Genomic DNA, 17,381 nt, shown 5'->3' with positions numbered 1-17,381 from the left:
TGTCCCAACAGAATCATCCTGTCGTGAAGACCAAGAGTTCTGAAGTCGCAACAGCAACTTTCTATCGCAACAGCGATTCTGACGTCGCAACAGGAACTCTCTGTCGGGACTACACATTTTCGGTCGTGGCGTTAGAAATGTGCCACTTTCTGTCGCAGCGACATAATTTCTGACGCCGCGACAGAAGCGCAATTTCGCATCGGTGGTGTACCCTGTACTTTTCTCTTGCGCGGTATTCAATCGTGCTTCTCTGAAGCCGGCAATGCTGATAGCACAGACACCGGTATTAAAGTCGAAGTGGCCAATTGTTATAATTGTGCCGTGACGACGAAGCACCATAAATGCCCTACCGGCCTCCTCAACATCGGCCGCTGATGAAAATCATATCATCTGCGGGAATGGCTGCGTATCCGTTTTGTGTTATTTGGTAAGATGTGGCACACAGGCCTGTGGACTTACATGTGCCGTTACACTGACACAGTTAACTTCCCAGAAATATTGCATAAGCTTTTACAAAGCGAAAAAGAAGTTTTGGGTTGTTCCACAAAGTTGCGTGAAAAGCTGTCCCGCTCGGGTCTCATTATTCTGGTACAGCGCTGCCGAGAGATGCCAGTATGCTGTCAGAATGAACAATCATCCACGAATGTTTATGTAGCTATCTTGCATTGAACACAGAATTATATGCGCGCTCAAAAGTGCAGAGCGAGAGACAACTGTCGAAATTAGCAGTAACAACCTAACAGTGTCCCCGGTCACCGTTGTCTATTTCTGTATTTCTTATTTAATATGGATATCCTACAGCAAAATCGATGTTCTAGCACTACACAATGTACCTGTCGATGGTAAGAACACTTTTACTTTTCTAGAGATGCGGCAGTTGACGCGGTGGAATAAAAGCGCCTGTTGACTCTTAAAATGCTAATATAAACATAAACGCAAAGTCTTTGTATAGCTGAAATATGCGTCATGGCGCATATTCGGCGTGGCGTAGTGGTAAGATGCTGGGCTCGGGATGCCTCAGTCCGGAGTTCGAATCCCCCCTGCAGGCAGATTTTTTTTTCCTTTTGTTTTTTTTTTCTTTTTTCTACAAACAAATTTACATAGCCTTAAAGAGGTCTCTGTCAATTTTTAATTCAATATTGATCAAGAACTACAGGACGTCACACTACGGACAACAGAACGACAGACTAAAATTTCCTGTTGTGTTTTTCAAGTGGGCTGTCACAACCTATATCGACACTTAAGGCGAAGTGGTTATCAAACACACCTGATGACGAAACTCCAATACTCTTTGACCCGCCGTGGTTGTTATAAGCGTCCTTGGAGTTGTGCTTAGTATTAAGCACGAGGTCACAGGAACAGATCATGGTTCTGACACGTAAAACACGACAATTAAATTGAAAAAGAGAAAGAAAAAAGTTGAAACGTCTCTTTTTTGTGCGGCACTGGCTTCTTGAGTTTTATTGAGAGGACCGGTAAGTCTCAACACCGCGACATAAAAGGTGTGAGCATTATGCGCATAGCGCAATGCTTCCGCGCCGTACTCACCACCGCAGCTTGAAAAGGCCGCGTCAAACATGAGGCAACTGGGCAAGCGGTAATCCGAAACGCGCCGTTTCCAAAAGCAGTCGACACCGTACGCGGTCCGATTTTGTGAGGACTGTGGGTGAGGTTTCACTAGCCGCTGTCATATCGTGGCGCAGGAGGGAATACCCGAGCACGGCCGCGCGAACCACGAAAGTGTATTGTAGTACACAGATCACGTCAAAGCGATGACTACGCGGTGGCCGATCACCGCCGTGCTGCGCAGTGGGGCAGGTAGCTTTCTTGTGAGGTTCCACACTACACGAAACACTCTCCGACGGCCGCCAAAATTACCTCGTAAGCACGCATACAGACACACACGCAGAACTACGATGAGCAAAACAGGTGCCGTCACCGGCGCCGACGACAGTGGCGCTTTGCGAGCTTTGCCTTCAGTTTCACTTTTAGTTGATGGGAAGACGAACAGAAGCGAGGACATTCTGCGGCCTAAGCCGTCGAAGTTTTGCATGGTCTCGCTTCCGAAGACAGCTCGTCAGATGCCGACCGGGGGTTCTGGCAGCGCGACAGGACATTGTGGTCGACGAGACGAACAAAGCGTCTATTATATCGCCCTAAATAAGTTGGCTTGCACTCCGGAAATGTATAAATTTGCAGAAAGAAAAAAAAAAAGAAGAAGAACCACTTGGACAATATATCTCTCCTTTCTCGTTTCCTTCTCACAGATGTGTAAAAGAAAAGAAAATAACGCATAAAATAAGAAACAGAACTCCGTTTACGCTAAAGGGAGGCCTGTATCTTCTAAACTCCCTCTTAAAAAGGATGTAGAATTGAGGTTCTGTCTCCTTCTTTCATCCGCATTTTGCGAGGGAGAGAAATGGAGGATGCTGAGCATTTCTACACCACTCTAAGGGAGCACGGTTTTCAGGCACGTAGTCTCAAGGGAGGTCACATCCCTTAAAATGCCTTTTTCGGCTCATTTCCGTTTACAGTGTACTAATCAGAGGAGACAGAATCAAACCATCAAAGACCCATATAATCCAAAAAGTAAAGTTATGTGCTCTTCTATGATCATTAACATTCCGCAATGAACATTCTCGCATGAGAACGGACAAGGCTACTGATTGTTAAAAGGAAACTGGCTGGATAATCAGCCAATAAAAGTGTTGCACGCCAATATAGGTGTGCTCGCGTCTTGTCATTGCCATTGAGATTTTTACCTTGAGCCGACATTTCCGTGGCCATCAACTTTTGCGAACGCCTATAGATCCAAGAATGCATTCTCCCTGTATGAGTACAGGTATAGAGCACGTACGTGGATAGCAAAGCGCTAACTTGTTGGCAGAGGGGCGCGTGTCACTGACACAACAGGGCGTGAGGCGAGCCGAACGCTTCGGAAAACAGCACGTCCCGGCGCCGCGGTCGCTTTGAACGGAGTCCATCAGACCGGTGCACGAGCAAGATGGGGCGAGTCAGGCGAGCGGAAGCGTCGTCCGCTGTCCCGGAGACGACCAGGCACGGGCCGAACGGCCACGGCCGGGCCAGAATTAAACGCCGCGGACCCCTTTTTTGCACAGTCCGTGAAGCGTGCCCGTTGGGACGCCCGAGTACGCGCTCTCAAAGCTTCGAGACTCGACGGGGGGAAGAAAGAAATAAAAAAAGAAAAGGGGGAAAGCTGTGAAACAATGAGCCGGACCAGAGGGCGGACGGGTAATAGCTGAACACAAGTGCGAACCGCGATGTTGTGTACAATACTTTGCCCGCGTGAAGGCCTCCGCTGGTACACGCTCGGCGGCGTTTATCGGTCGCAATAGCTGCAATTTGTCCCGAAACACACCCGCTTTTCTCGCTCGCAGCCCCGAATAACCTCCTTCCTCTGGTCGCCGCTGCTTGCATTTTCAAAGAGTTTGCTTTACATTCCGCCGCATAAAAAAGAAGCTGACAGTTTCTCGGCAGCCATCGCTGGCCTCTTTATTTTATTCGTGTCGCCAAGGCGGTCGAGGCCGTTCTTTTGTGTTTTCCCTGTCGTCAGTCGCAACGAGTCGCGCAGGGGGTGTTTTGTATACAGGCCGCCCGGACATTACCAGAGGGAAATCCCGCACTGCCGCCGAAGTCAGACCCAGCTGGCCGGAGCCCACAACGGCCGTGTATATGCGAAAGACGTCCAACACGGTGATAACTTGCGTTTTAGGCGAGCCGCTTCAGGCGAACGGCTGATCAAAGCCATGCTGAGGTCGACGGTTTCGCCTGGCAGTTAAACTCCGAGCACTCCTCATGGTACTTTTACAGAAAGAGCTCCCAGTGAAATTATCAAATACAACGAAAACTAGAGAACTGGCTTATGAATTATTATTATTATTATTATTATTATTTGTTTTGAACACATACAATTAACAGGAAAGGGAATGCGAAGAGCAGGATGCCAACTGCTACCGGAAGGGGCACAACGCCTGCCTACTCTACTCTTGAGAAGGGAGGTGACAGCAACACAGAAATGGAAGATGGGAAGGAGGGGAGGAAAGGAACAGCAACAGAAGAAATCTAAAGAATGATCAAACATAAAGGAAGCAAGCAAGCAAGCAGGCAACAAAGCGTCGACGTTGTTCTGAGACACTCCTCCCCCTTTTGAGGGGACCTTTCTATCCTTCGTTCCGTCTTTCTCTCTTTTTAAATGCGTGGAAATTTCTATGCCTACCCAGCGAGTAAACTCTTCTGTACGTCCGTTAAGTAAGACGATCGCTTCTAAGATAGGGCCCGCAGCAGCGAGCGAATTGACCTTTGTGCTGCCTCTTGCTTCAACGCGAACTAAACGGCAACAACATAGCGTACACGAAGCTATCAGTACTCGGCGGCCTCTGTGCCCATCGCAGATTGCTTTCAAGAGAGGGCCCACGCGACCACGCCATACGCATCCGACGCCGGTGGTTTGCATCGAGCTAAGGCAACGTCGTCGACCATGTCTACGTACAAGGTCTACCAAACGTGAAAACGTTCAATTACGCCACGTACTACAGCATCCATCGGCCAGCGCTCATATGCCACGAAGCAGCGGCATCATCAAAACGTACTATCATCCAATGTGAAGATAAAGAAGAAACGCAACAAGAATAACCAGACAAGAGACTGTGTGAATATTTTTTTTTATCTATTTGCATCATTTACAATATCTCTCCCCTCACTTCAGCCCACGTCCACATCCTCTGGGAGCTACCTATAACACGAGTGAACATTTCTGCTACTCGCCTCTTCATCGTCTTATGCTGGTCTCAGTTAACATTTCGGTGTTGTAACCGCGCTTCTCGGTTTCGCGATTCTTTCGCGGTGTTTCTCGGAATTATACCAAACACAGTAGCATACGACGACGAAACAGCAAGCGATTAGTAGCAAGTGCTTACGCATAATTTAGATAACTCATACAGCAGGTTCTGCGAGTAATTTTTCACTCTTTCCCCAAAGTACAACGAGTGCGTATGCAACATCCTCTGTGATACCTTGAATGACAATGCGTATAGTACCATTTACCTCATCTGCAAGAAGTGCTCGACATTCTGCCGGGCTCTGTTTTCCGCACAGTACCCAGTTAAGGCGACAAGCTCGCTCCGAACCCTTCTGTAGCGGTGTGACACCTCGGAAAGGCGCTGCTCAGAGCGCGGCGTAACATGCAGCCGCCAGCACGAAACGCTCCGCATAACGAAGCTAGGGGCAGCGCGGGAACGCGACGACGGAAAGGCGCGAAAAGACCACGACGTATACACAGCGGCGTCCGACGGGCGCGTTCACGGAAGAGGGCCACCGAGCTTATCGCGCGCGAACGGGGGAGAGGCCAAGACAGGCAGCCGGCATCAAGCATGCAGTCCACCGCCGGCTTGCAAATCAGCGCCTGGATAGGCCCACGAGAAACGAGCTCTGGCGGCCAAGGTCCCGCTCATTACGGGGCAAGAACACGCGCGCGCACGCCGCTCGCGTATTCAAGGTGCAGTGGCCGACGACGCCGCGAGGCAAGCGGCAAAGGGGAACCGGCATCCCACCACAAAACAGCTGGCCCGTGTTGTCCCTCGCGCGCACCTCCTCCTGCATGCTCGGGGCAATTACACCGCTGGATATGCGCTAGCGGCAAGAAAAGTGGGCGTACGCAAAAGAGGGGGGCGCCATGCGAGCAAGCTTTTTAAGCTGCGGCGTTCGCGGCAACTCCGATGCGAAGCCTTGAGCACGTGTTCGAGCCCGCTGCTTTTGTTTTTCTTTTGTTTTAAATGGGGAAGAAGGCGTACGCGCATACTACAAGACGTTAATGCTGCACCTGTAACCACGTATGCGTCGTCCTAATGCTGCTCTATAGGGCAGCGCGACTAAACACGAACAAGAGAAGAGAAACGAAGAAAATTTAGAAGCGACACGCGCTTTCTTCGTCTCCATTATTACGTCGCCCTGCCCAGACATATATATAGATATATATGAAACCACGTCAACCTTCCTTGCACCCCTTATATAGACAGTCATTCTGTTCGATAGTCTTCTGGATAAATATCTGCACTTCTATGAGTTGTCGTACTTGAAGCAAGTTCAGAAATGGTGGAGTGCAGAAATGGTGGAAAGGAGGAAGTGAAAGAAAAATTCCTGCTGACCGCACTGTAATGGCTGAAACCTCAACGGCGGTCAGCAGAGAGCGGTGGGGTAATGTAAAAGCACAGAATAAGAATAAAATCGGGCATAGATGGTAGGTAGCAAGGGGGTTGTACATTTGTATACAGTTCTAGATTAATTAAATAGCGGAACGTTTGTTTGCGTGCCTCGAGAAACAACAGCAAGATTTATTCTCCCGTGTCATGTTGCATTTTTCATTAGTTTGACGTTACAGCTTTCCGCATCTTGGACATTCTGTTTATGTTCAGTGTTCGGTGCAATTTTATTGTCGTCATACAGTTTTTCAAAAGCCGCTATGTGTATGTCTGAAGCGTGGTACACAGTTGCTTAACACGTATATGGGGCACGTACGCACTCAAGCGGCCGATATCAACAGCTTTTTGTGATTGCATGGCTTCCTTCTTGTGCTTTTCGCTCAAAGGGAACTAAGCCAATTTCAATCTCTTTACAAAACTGCGATAAAGTAAGCTATAGCATAAGCGGTACAGCATGAGTCATACTCGATCCGTGCGCGCGTGTGCCATAGTGATACAAAGCTGGCAGCAAGGAGCCCGCGGCATTCCCCGTTGCCACACGCCTGCACAACTACTAAATTTTCTCAGCTCCAGCGCCTCTTCTTTTTTTTTTACATTTCCCTTTTAATCTCTTCCTCTTACCCCCCCCCCCCCCCCCCCCAGCCTCAACTCATCTCATGTCGCGAGACATTTGTGCAGGAGTGAATTCACATCCTTCCGTTCGTAAATGATGTTTACCACTAGCCGGTCTCTTTCAAAAAATACGTCCGACATCACAATTAGCTGGCGTATGCGTTTACGAACAGTTAGCCAGAATTTTTTTTTTGTCACTGCAGGCTACTACTACGGCAACGCCTTCTTTACGGAAGTAGATAGCTTGAGCGCTGTACTTGTAGTTGCTTTCAGTAGCTCTCACCGCTACCTGCAACTCCTGCCCACAGGACCAGGTGTCAAATTCACAAAGTTCTTCTTTCGTAGGTGCTCGCTGCCATTGGTCGGTCGCATTCGCTAATAACAAGTCCAGGGCCAGGATTGCCTGATATTTTTTCTCCCACAAACAATTTAGCGTAAGAACCTTTTGTGAACTTGGAGTGCGAGCATCGTTTCTAGAGAGGCTTCGTCGTCTTGGCTCAGCAAGTCGTTCCCATGCAAAGTTCATGTTACATGATCAGTTGCGTTCCAGAGAAGCTGAAGCCGTGAAGTGCGCAACGATGTGCAGAGGAAATGAAATGCAATAAGACCCAGAAGACGGTAGACCGAAACACGCGTAACTTAACGAACGACGGAGTGCAGGTTTGCTACGCTTCGATAAAACGGTAAGGTGGCGCACGCCGTCTCTGGTTGAGCCGCTTGGATCATGAGAAAGCCAGTGAATCCTTTCAGGCGACGTACATCGAGGAACCGAAACGAGCTTGTTATGATACGCAGGGGGGAAAAGCGTGCGTTAGAGCCTTCCCCAGCTCTCAGCTCATTTACTACGACAGCAACATGGCTTGCACCGTGGGTGTACCATCCCTCTCACCTTCTTTCGAGTTTCACACAGCGTCGCCCTATAGTCCGCTGTAAAGTACGTTCTGCTGTGACCTTCGAAATACATGCTGCAGGGACAACGCCACTCTAGCTCACACGGGTCTGTGGCACGCAAAGCTTCGCATTAACTAAAAAAGCCTCAAAGCTACGCCATATGCGCTGCAGTTAGCGTGCCCCGATTCCGACTGCACATTGGCGCACGAACATGGGGCCGAACACGAAGCTCTTCGTTCGTTTAAGTGCTTTTTGCCATTGCCCGGTCACCATTTGCTCTAACGAAAAAAAATCCTAGCGTAAGGCGGTTTTTGCGAATACGTGCAACGACTCCTGAACACCGGTGGGCAAAGTTGTGGTTTTCTTCTCCCTATACGGGGAACGTGACAGGCGTGACGGACGGTTACAACGAACCAAGTTTCGAGTTTCTAACTCCTATTGCGGTAAAAGTAAAATTCGTTCGACACTGCACGAATAGGTTCAGAAAAGACAATTTCGTTTCTCTTCTTCTTTTTTTTTTTTTTCGTTCGTACGTTCTTTTCGCCGCCATGTGGCAAGCCGTTGGCTTCGCGCACAGCGTTATCGTCGCCAAGGACAGCGAAGACTCCCGGGGATGTTCGGGGCAACTCCAGCTTACGTGCGCGCGATGCCCAATGAAGCGACGCGTACACATAACTCCCGGGCCGACCGATGCTGATGGATGCGCCAGGCGCTGCTTTCGCAGAAGCCGCGCTACAATAAAGTTGTTTCCATCCATCCATACTCGCCCATCGTATACATATATACGTACGCGGCACCTCGCGCCTGGAAAAAAAACAACTTCGCGCTGTGGGTTCCTGCAATTTTTCTTTTTCTCTCGGCCGCGCTCGACGACGAGCCACCGACCGCGCAAAAGTGACGAAAGCTTCTCCGTCGCAATCAGCAGCTGGGCCAACGCGCCACCAACCTCGCTGGTCAGCTGGCGAACGACACGCAAATGGACGCAATTATTCTCGCCGACTCGGCGTGGCTGACGACGAAGGCCCACGTTGTTTGGTTTTCCTCGTGGGCGTCTAATTATGGAAGATGAAGAATGCTTGCTGCCCCAAAAGAGACCGCGTGATATGCCGGCACTGTTAAATATGAGGAACGGACCAGGCGGAGGGCAGATGAAGAAGCGGCGGTGGCTTGATGACGATTGCAGTATGACCATCCCATTTGAAACGGGACGGCAGTACATGCCACCGAACGAGTTCGTTAGAATCCTCACGGTGCATTTAAGTCTTTATTTATCATTATACCCTACGAATTATTCACATTTCAAGATTCGCTTCAGTAGGGTGACCCCTTTTCTTTATAAGCGCCATCCATCTACACAGCCAGTTCCACTCGTGGTTCCCTTACACTATACACCAAAAAAGGTGCAAGGATGTGTGAATCAGACCAATATACACCCTCATTCACTTTTGAGGGCGTAAATTATTTTACAGTGTATGTAGTTTCCTTGAAACCTAACTTTAACGTAAGCGTAAGTTCATACCTGGCGGCGCCTTAAAACTTGAACAACGTGAAGCTCCGTGCTAGCAAACGAGTCCAGGAAGAGCGAGAAAGCGGCCTTTCAACGGCACTTGGATAACGAAGGCAGCAGCGTTGGAGCGCCGGGCCTTGCCCAAGTGCATGACAGCAGTGAATGAGGATTTCATTATTTCATAAATCATTCATAAATTATTTCATTCGTAGCGTCACTCTGCGCGCGCGGGTGGATACAAGGAAAAAAAGAAAGAACCAAATTTGACGCGCACTCAAAGCGGAGTTCCAGTTTGAATTTCAAGGTCGTTACCTGGCGATGACGTGCGTGAGGCATGCACCGATAGCGGTTGTTGTCATCTGATGCAATAAAGGTAGTACGTGCGGCCCGCTTTACTCGAAGTCTACCAAGTTTTCCTTCTGCTGCTTTTAACAACTTCGAAGACACGCCGGCAAATCGAGCAGGAATGCCTTTGAGAGGGAAACGATGCAGCTCGCTATACGAGGCGCGAATGCTAAATGGTTCGCAGCGACTCGAGGTACGTTCCCGACTAAAAGATATGAATAAAGAAGCGTTTTCACCGATGCACAGAATTTCCTCTAATTTAAGCTAAGCTCGTAACAAAGCAAGGTATGCCAACTGGTTTCGCTTTGAAGGCTGCGAATAAAGCAGCACGGCTTCGCGCGTATCAAGTCGAAGTCGGCAGTTTCAAACGACAAGGAACCGCTTGAGAAACCCCATAACTCACACGCAGTAGCTGTGCCACAGGAGAGCTACGCGAGCAAGTGTAAAGTTCGGGCCGGGCTATGCGTATACAACCCGGACAGAGAGAGAGAGAGAGAGAGAGAGAGGAAACGGCGTACATCCACTTCCAAGAAGACAAACTGTGTTTTACTGCGGAGTGGAACCTATGCGCGCCGCTGAAGATCGCGCACGAAACCAGCTCCCGGCGCCACCGACGCCAGATGCGCTCTAGGCCTCGCGGCGGCGCACCGCCACATGGCGAGCACGCCCGCCTGCGCGCGCGCGCGCGGGCCGTTCGAACGGTGTGCATCCGGCCGCGGGACGTCCCGTAACGGGGCGGCTCCCGTGCCGTGCCACGCTCCCCTCACCTGTGCCTCCGGAGTCGTATCCGATACGCAGCATGGAGCCTGTCCGCAGCGGCGGCGGGCGCGCACCGAGTCCTGTAGCACGCGGCCTTCCCGCTCGTAATCCTGGGGCGTCGTCGCGCACTCACGTTCGGCACGCACTCACACGCGCGCACCAACTCGGCCGCTCAGCAACAAGGGGGCCACCGCCGGCGTTCCATGAGCGGCGGGCGCGCTGGGCGCCGGTGGTCGGGCACAACGCTGGGCAGGACACCGCTGCTCCTTTGGTCGTCGTCGGTGCTGGTGCGGCGCCGAGAAAGAGCCGGCGAAGACGCGGCGCGAGCAAGCGTGCTGGGCGGAGAGTCTCACACACACACACGGCGGCCGAAGAGGGGAGCGGCGGCAGCAACAGGCCGGCACAGCGGGCGCGCGGCGACTAACGAGCGGAGAGGGAGCCGGCCGGCGCGCGGCGGCCGCGGCGGCGGCTGCTCGGGCGAGGGCGCGTTACCTGCTCAACCTGACCCGACCAATTAATCCCGTGCCCCGGGGGGAGCTGTCCGCCGCCGCCGCCGCAGCAGCCGACCGCGCAGCCGCCGGCATCGGATCGCGACGTCTTTTTCTCTCGGACAGAAAGACTACGAGCCCGTTCCGCGGCCGCCGGCTGACAGCTCGCAGCGCACGGGCACGTCCCGTCACGAGGACCGACGACGACGGCGCGATGGCACTGTCGCAGCACGCGATGAAAAGCCGTACGTACACGCCAGCGCAGGCCCAGCGCCAAATTTCTTTATTCTTTCTTTCTGCCAGTCTCAAGAACAGCACCAGCACGAAACCATGTGGTTCAAAAGTTGGGCTTGCTGGTGCGTCACACTAAAGCCTAGACGGCGTGGCGTGCGTGCGTGAGTGCGTGCGTGTGTGTGTGTGTGTGTGTGTGTGTGTGTGTGTGTGTGTGTGTGTGTGTGTGTGTGTGTGTGTGTGTGTGTGTGTGTGTGTGTGTGTGTGTGCGCGCGCGTGCGTGCGTGCGTGCGTGCCTGCCTGCGTGCGTGCGTGCCTGCGTGCGTGCGTGCGTGCGTGCGTTACGTCTCGGCGCGAAACTAAAAAAGAAATTGGCCTTCATTTTCCTCAAGAACAGAAACGCCTGCCAGCAACAGTAGTGTTCTCATTTCCTGGGACGGTCCAGGCGTATCTATAGAAGAGCTAAAAGCTTAGTCTAAGTTGCCGGTTGTATAACTAAAGTGACCGACAAAAAGACAGGAATTCTCCGGACATCTTGTAAGCTTAGCGGTGCTACGGTGTACAAAAGACGTAAGAAGCATGCTGCAACCGAAAAATAACAACATAAATATAAATACTTATGAGGACATCTTATGATACAACTTGATTGGAATAGTGAAGACCACTTAAGGTTCATTGCTTCAGATAATTAGGATTCTACATTGAAGATGACAATTTAAATATATGCGCGAATAAAAGAGCTTAAGTTAACATAACGCACTTCAGAAATCCCCGAAGCTTGTTCTTAGCAAAGTTCGCAGCCGGAGAGGTACAGAGTACACTTTGTTCGCAAAACGTAGAAGCCCACTGCTATTGACAAGCGACCACAGCAAACAGGCAAACAAATACACCGGCAAGCGTTCACAACACTTAATCAAGCGGTAAAACCACATTTTATTTAATCTCGGGCCCGCACAGGTATTATTACAGTGATGAGTGGTAACCGAACAAATGAACCATCCTGATAAAGCAGCACATACTCACAAACAGTAAGCAGTTTACAAAGGGACACCAAAGAAAAGAAAATATAAGTGGAGCTGCAGCAGTAAGTTACCTTTCTACAGCAGCAAAACGGGCACTCTTACCGTGCGAAAAGAAACACGCAAAACCAAAAGATGGTGGCGACGCCACCGTGAAGTACCCGTACCAACTCGCCATGACGTCATGTGTTTAGATGGCGTCTGCTCGGTCCTAGTTAAATTTGTTATCTGTAAAAATTGACTGCATAGTATGAAAAAAAAAAAAAGAACGTTTCAAGGAAAACAAAGTCAGGATTGAACTTTGCAAGTTTCGAAAACGTTGACCGAGCTACAACTTCCAAATACGAGAGAATGCATTGACATCCGTGACGTCATAATGACGTACCGACACTTAGGTTTTGGCGCGTAATTCAAGGAATGGAAAATTGACATTAATTTTCTTTTCTAGCAATCAACCTCATAGCACGAAATAACGAAAAGTGAGCCTTCAAGGAATACTTTCTCAGTCTAAAATGGCCAAGCGTTTCTCTTTAGCAGCCTTTAAACACATCGTGATAAGTGACGGAGATGGTGGAAGCGGCAAGGCGATTCCAGTCCTTGGCGCGTGCACCTTGACATGCTCTTTGCTGCTGTACACGAACAATGCAATACGACTATAGTCTAAGTAGGGGTTAAGCACGGGCACTCCAGGTTACTTCGCGAAGGGCGCGAGCTCAAAGTAATGCCATTACTCGCGAAGGCGCAGTGTTTATACAGATACGTACAAGTCGCCCATCAAAGATGGAGGAAAATCGCCGGCCGTATATAATCAATCAACGCTTGGCTTGTGGCCAAGCAAAGCGCGTGTTCGACACGTATCGGGAAAGAATCGCACAACCCATCGCTCTTCATAATAACCAACTGGCCTCCAAGCCTGTTCCCATGAAACTCGAAAAGGTGTATGCCAAGGCTTCGATTAAGATCTCTGTGGGCGCACAGCGCTTCATTGTAGTTCACGTCTGACGGTAAGTCGAGATGGATTACCCGCGCACTTGCTTTTGTTGTTCATTAGCTGCGACAAAATGGGCAGTTTGGCCACTATATAGAGCCTGTTGCTGCAAACTCGTAGAAAAGACAGCGACCAAGAGAAAAATATGGATAAAATAAATAGAAATAATTAAAACATTTTACAATTAATTTACTTTTCTTTAGTAAGCCCCCGCTATATACATACACTAAGAACATAACACAAAGTTACAAATATATACAAATAATTAATGTGGAATGTAGAACGAGATAATCGCATGTCATAAGCATGTTCAAAGAGTTGAGTTCACAGCGAAAAGTGGACCCGGGTCGGCTCACGAAAAATAATGTCATCCGCATACGGAACCCAAACAGTCAGAACACGTTATTAGAGGCAATTCGAGCTGTAAAACAGGCATAAGGAGCAAGCAATGGCACTTTCAAGAAGACCGGACGATATTGACAGCGGAGTTCTACATTTGCATGCGATAAGGTATTCAAAGGGATTGCTGAATGCGCGAACCTGCTAAAGCGTAAGACTATATACTCACGAAGATGAGCATCTGGACTGCAGAGGTTAAATTACGGCGTTTTACGTGCCAAACCCACGATCTGATTACGAGGCAAATCATAGTGGGGGACTCCGGAAATTTTGACCCCCTGGAGTTCTTTAACGTGCACCTAAATCTAAGTAGACGTGTGTTTTTGCATTCAGTCCCCATCGAAATGCGGCCGCCGTGGCCGGGATTCGATCCCGCTCGTGCTTAGCAGCCCAACACCACATAGCCACTAAGCAACCACGGCGGGTCTGGACTGCAGAAGCAGGGAGCGCGACGCAAGAGAAAGAACGGAAGGAGAGTAAACACCAGCCGCATTTCCCAAAGCCAATGCTAGCATGCTGCTGAAGAGTTCAAAACACCTGATCGCTTGAAGACAAGCATCCATCGACACACGCTCATGTTTCAGTTGCATTAAGTCCCTGCAAGAGGAGACGAAGCCGGGAAGCTGGTTGGTAGGCTTCTTGATTAGTTGGCTTTACTGTTTGAGCAGCAGCAGTAGTACTAGTACTAGTAGTAAACTTTATTTAGGCTTGGTAATTGTCTCACCGGTCAATGCACATATGACCTGAAACGCAGCCATAGTTGATTCCAGGGCGCCTACACATGGTCTATATAGCTGCACGTTAACTGTTCCGATCGAAGTTCCGAAGAAAGATGCCAACTCTCGTTTTCACTCTCCCAAGTATTCAAACAGCTAGGCAGTCACGACAGCTGCGAGGACTCAGCAAAATTCAAGCCTTCTATACTGGCTTCATTTCTTCTTACTAGGGTAGGGCAGTCTCTTCTGGTGGCGGTTATACTGTTATTTGACCACTAATATATATATATATATATATATATATATATATATATATATATATATATTCTCGTCGCTCGTGTTTTACAACGCGCGCTATTTGTGGCAGTTGCCATAGTCCATCGAGAAATTCAGTTGATACATAAACATCGCACCTACGCCGCTTCAGGCAGTTTTGCTGCTTTTTTTTGTGTGTAGATATAGCATCGCGCCCAATTCCGGGTGTACGCTTCGAACTACCGCGGCTCGCCGGAGCCTCCGACTCGGGAGCTCTTCGCACATGAACGCTGAAGGAGACCGACGGGTGCCCTCCGCAGGGCCGGAGTCGGGTGCCCGCCGCCGCCGCCGCAACTCAGGGATTGACTCGCGGCCGTCAACGTCTCCTCGCTCATGCGGGCCCGCTGCATATTCACGAGGCCGCACCCTCGTATACGTAAATTGCCCCGTCATTTCGCCGCTCCCATGCGCGGACTCGGGAGCCGCCGGCGCTGCTGCACTCAGCTGTCGTGCGCGCGAGCACGAGCGGTGTTTAGAACGAGACGTGTGCACTGCTGCTGCTCACGCCGCTGCTGCAGCGCGCCCACTAGCGTCCACCGCCGATGGAAGTATACGAACAACGCCGCGGACGTCCCACCCCTTGACCACTTATCGCTCGCCCGCTTGCCCCTTCGTTCGCAAATCGCGCATGCAGCGCGCGTGATGGAAGGCCTGTCACAGAGCGCGGCCCTTAAAGGACAGCTTCATTAAACCCTTTCCTTACAAACGCCACTCCACGGGGCGCAGCCGCGTTTGATGCGAGGCGAACACGAAGGGACGAACGCTCTTTAAACAAACTGCTGCCGCACTATCCCTAATTACACTTCGCTTTATTCACCGTGACACGGCGCGCAAGTTCTTCTCTCTCTCTCTCTTTCGGTCATACGTGATCGACAGTATTGAGGACAGAGCGAATAATAACCAAATTGCTACCGAAATAGCACAACAGGAGCCGCAGGTACAGTTATTCACCGTAAATGCAGCCTCAAATTGAAAGCTTCAAAGTGACCTCTTTCGGTCAGCAATCGCACAAAAAGGGCCGCTTTTAAAGGGCCCCCTCTTCTCGCACAACACCGAGTCCCTTTGTATTCTAGTTCGTCATCTACGCACCATATCAACGAGACATCACGAGAAGCATTCAGACGGCGACATTCTGTCTCTTTTTACACTTGGTTTTATTCTGCACTTAAACAATTATGGAGAGGCAAAGCAGAAGGGTGGGTCTAAAAATTAATCTGCAGAAAACTAAAGTAATGTTTAACAGTCTAGGAAGAGAACAGCAGTTTACGATAGGTAGCGAGGCAATGGAAGTGGTAAGGGAATACATCTGCTTAGGGCAGGTAGTGACCGCGGATCCGGATCATAAGACTGAATTAATCAGAAGAATAATAATGGTCTGGGGTGCGTTTGGCAGGCATTCTCAGATAATGAACAGCAGGTTGCCATTATCCCTCAAGAGAAAAGTGTATAACAGCTGCATCCTACCAGTACTCACGTACGGGGCAGAAACCTGGAGGCTTACGAAAAGGGTTCTACTTAAATTGAGGACGACGCAACGAGCTATGGAAAGAAGAATGATGGGTGCACCGTTAAGGGATAAGAAAAGAGCAGATTGGGTGAGGGAACAAACGCGAGTTAATGACATCTTAGTTGAAATCAAGAAAATGAACTGGGCACGGGCAGGACATGTAATGATGAGGGAAGATAACCGCTGGTCATTAAGGGTTACGACTGGATTCCAAGGGAAGGGAAGCGTAGCAGGGGGCGGCAGAATGTTAGGTGGGTGGATGAGATTAAGAAGTTTGCAGGGACAACATGGCCACAATTAGTACATGACCGGGGTAGTTGGAGAAGTATGGGAGAGGCCTTTGCCCTGCAGTGGGCGTAACCAGGCTGATGATGATAATGATGAAACAATTATATTTAAGGTAGAGAAACATTGAGGAAATGTAGAGACGCGCGTTTATATTCACGGAATACAATGTCGCTCCCCTATTTGTTCAGAATTCGACATACCGCATCGTGCTGCAATAAATTCCTATCAGTGAAACAAATTTTCAGAAATACAAAACCGATCTCCGAGACTGATTGTAGGCGCAAAGACGCGCGTATACGTCCGCCCTGGGTGCTCCGTACGCCTCAACGCCGCAGGAACTCCGGCCATGCTCACTGAAATCGCTTCAGCACGTCTCGCAGAACTGTTTTCCACGCAAAGAAGCCACGTCATACTAAAGAGACTGCGCGAACCAAGAACAACCACCAGAAACTGCCATCGAGCATATACTTGCCATAGAACACGGAGCGCTCGTTCTAACAAGCATGCGACTGGGCATAAATGGCGCCACTGCGTACGCAATATGGCGGCGCCCATGAACAACGGTCTATACGTACCCCGGAAAGGCTACGAGCAATTGGTCGCGGTATGAGACCCACATGACCTCGCAGGGAAGCCGATTCCATAACCTGATAGTTGGCGAAAACAAAAATAAAGCTATTTCACGAAAGTGGCTGCATATGCGCTGACATTTACTTTATTTTTAGCACGTGGCCACGGCGATGGGTGACGAACGGCCGTGGTATAAGGTAGGCGTCTCTCTTTATCGCCATGCCACTGAAATATATCTTCGAAACACGATATGAAAATACGTGCTAGGTGAAGCTAAGTCACGTCACACGAGTGAACTTTTTATGCTATACTCTGAAAGATATATAGCTGCGGGTGACGGAACGAGCAGCGCGATTTCGTATTGTCTCTATTGCAAATATGATTCTGCGTGGTCATTGCGTTATGGTACACTTAAGGCGCTTACGTTTTGCTTGCGAACACTAAAACTGCCAAACGTTACGCCAAGCACCAAACTCTGCAGAGTATGGTATGCTTGTAAACAAACGACATATCATGTTGCGCACACGT

Source organism: Dermacentor andersoni, chromosome 5 (assembly GCF_023375885.2).
Source record: "Dermacentor andersoni chromosome 5, qqDerAnde1_hic_scaffold, whole genome shotgun sequence".
NCBI classification, from domain to species: Eukaryota; Metazoa; Arthropoda; class Arachnida; order Ixodida; family Ixodidae; genus Dermacentor; species Dermacentor andersoni.
This window is presented reverse-complemented; position numbering follows the sequence as displayed.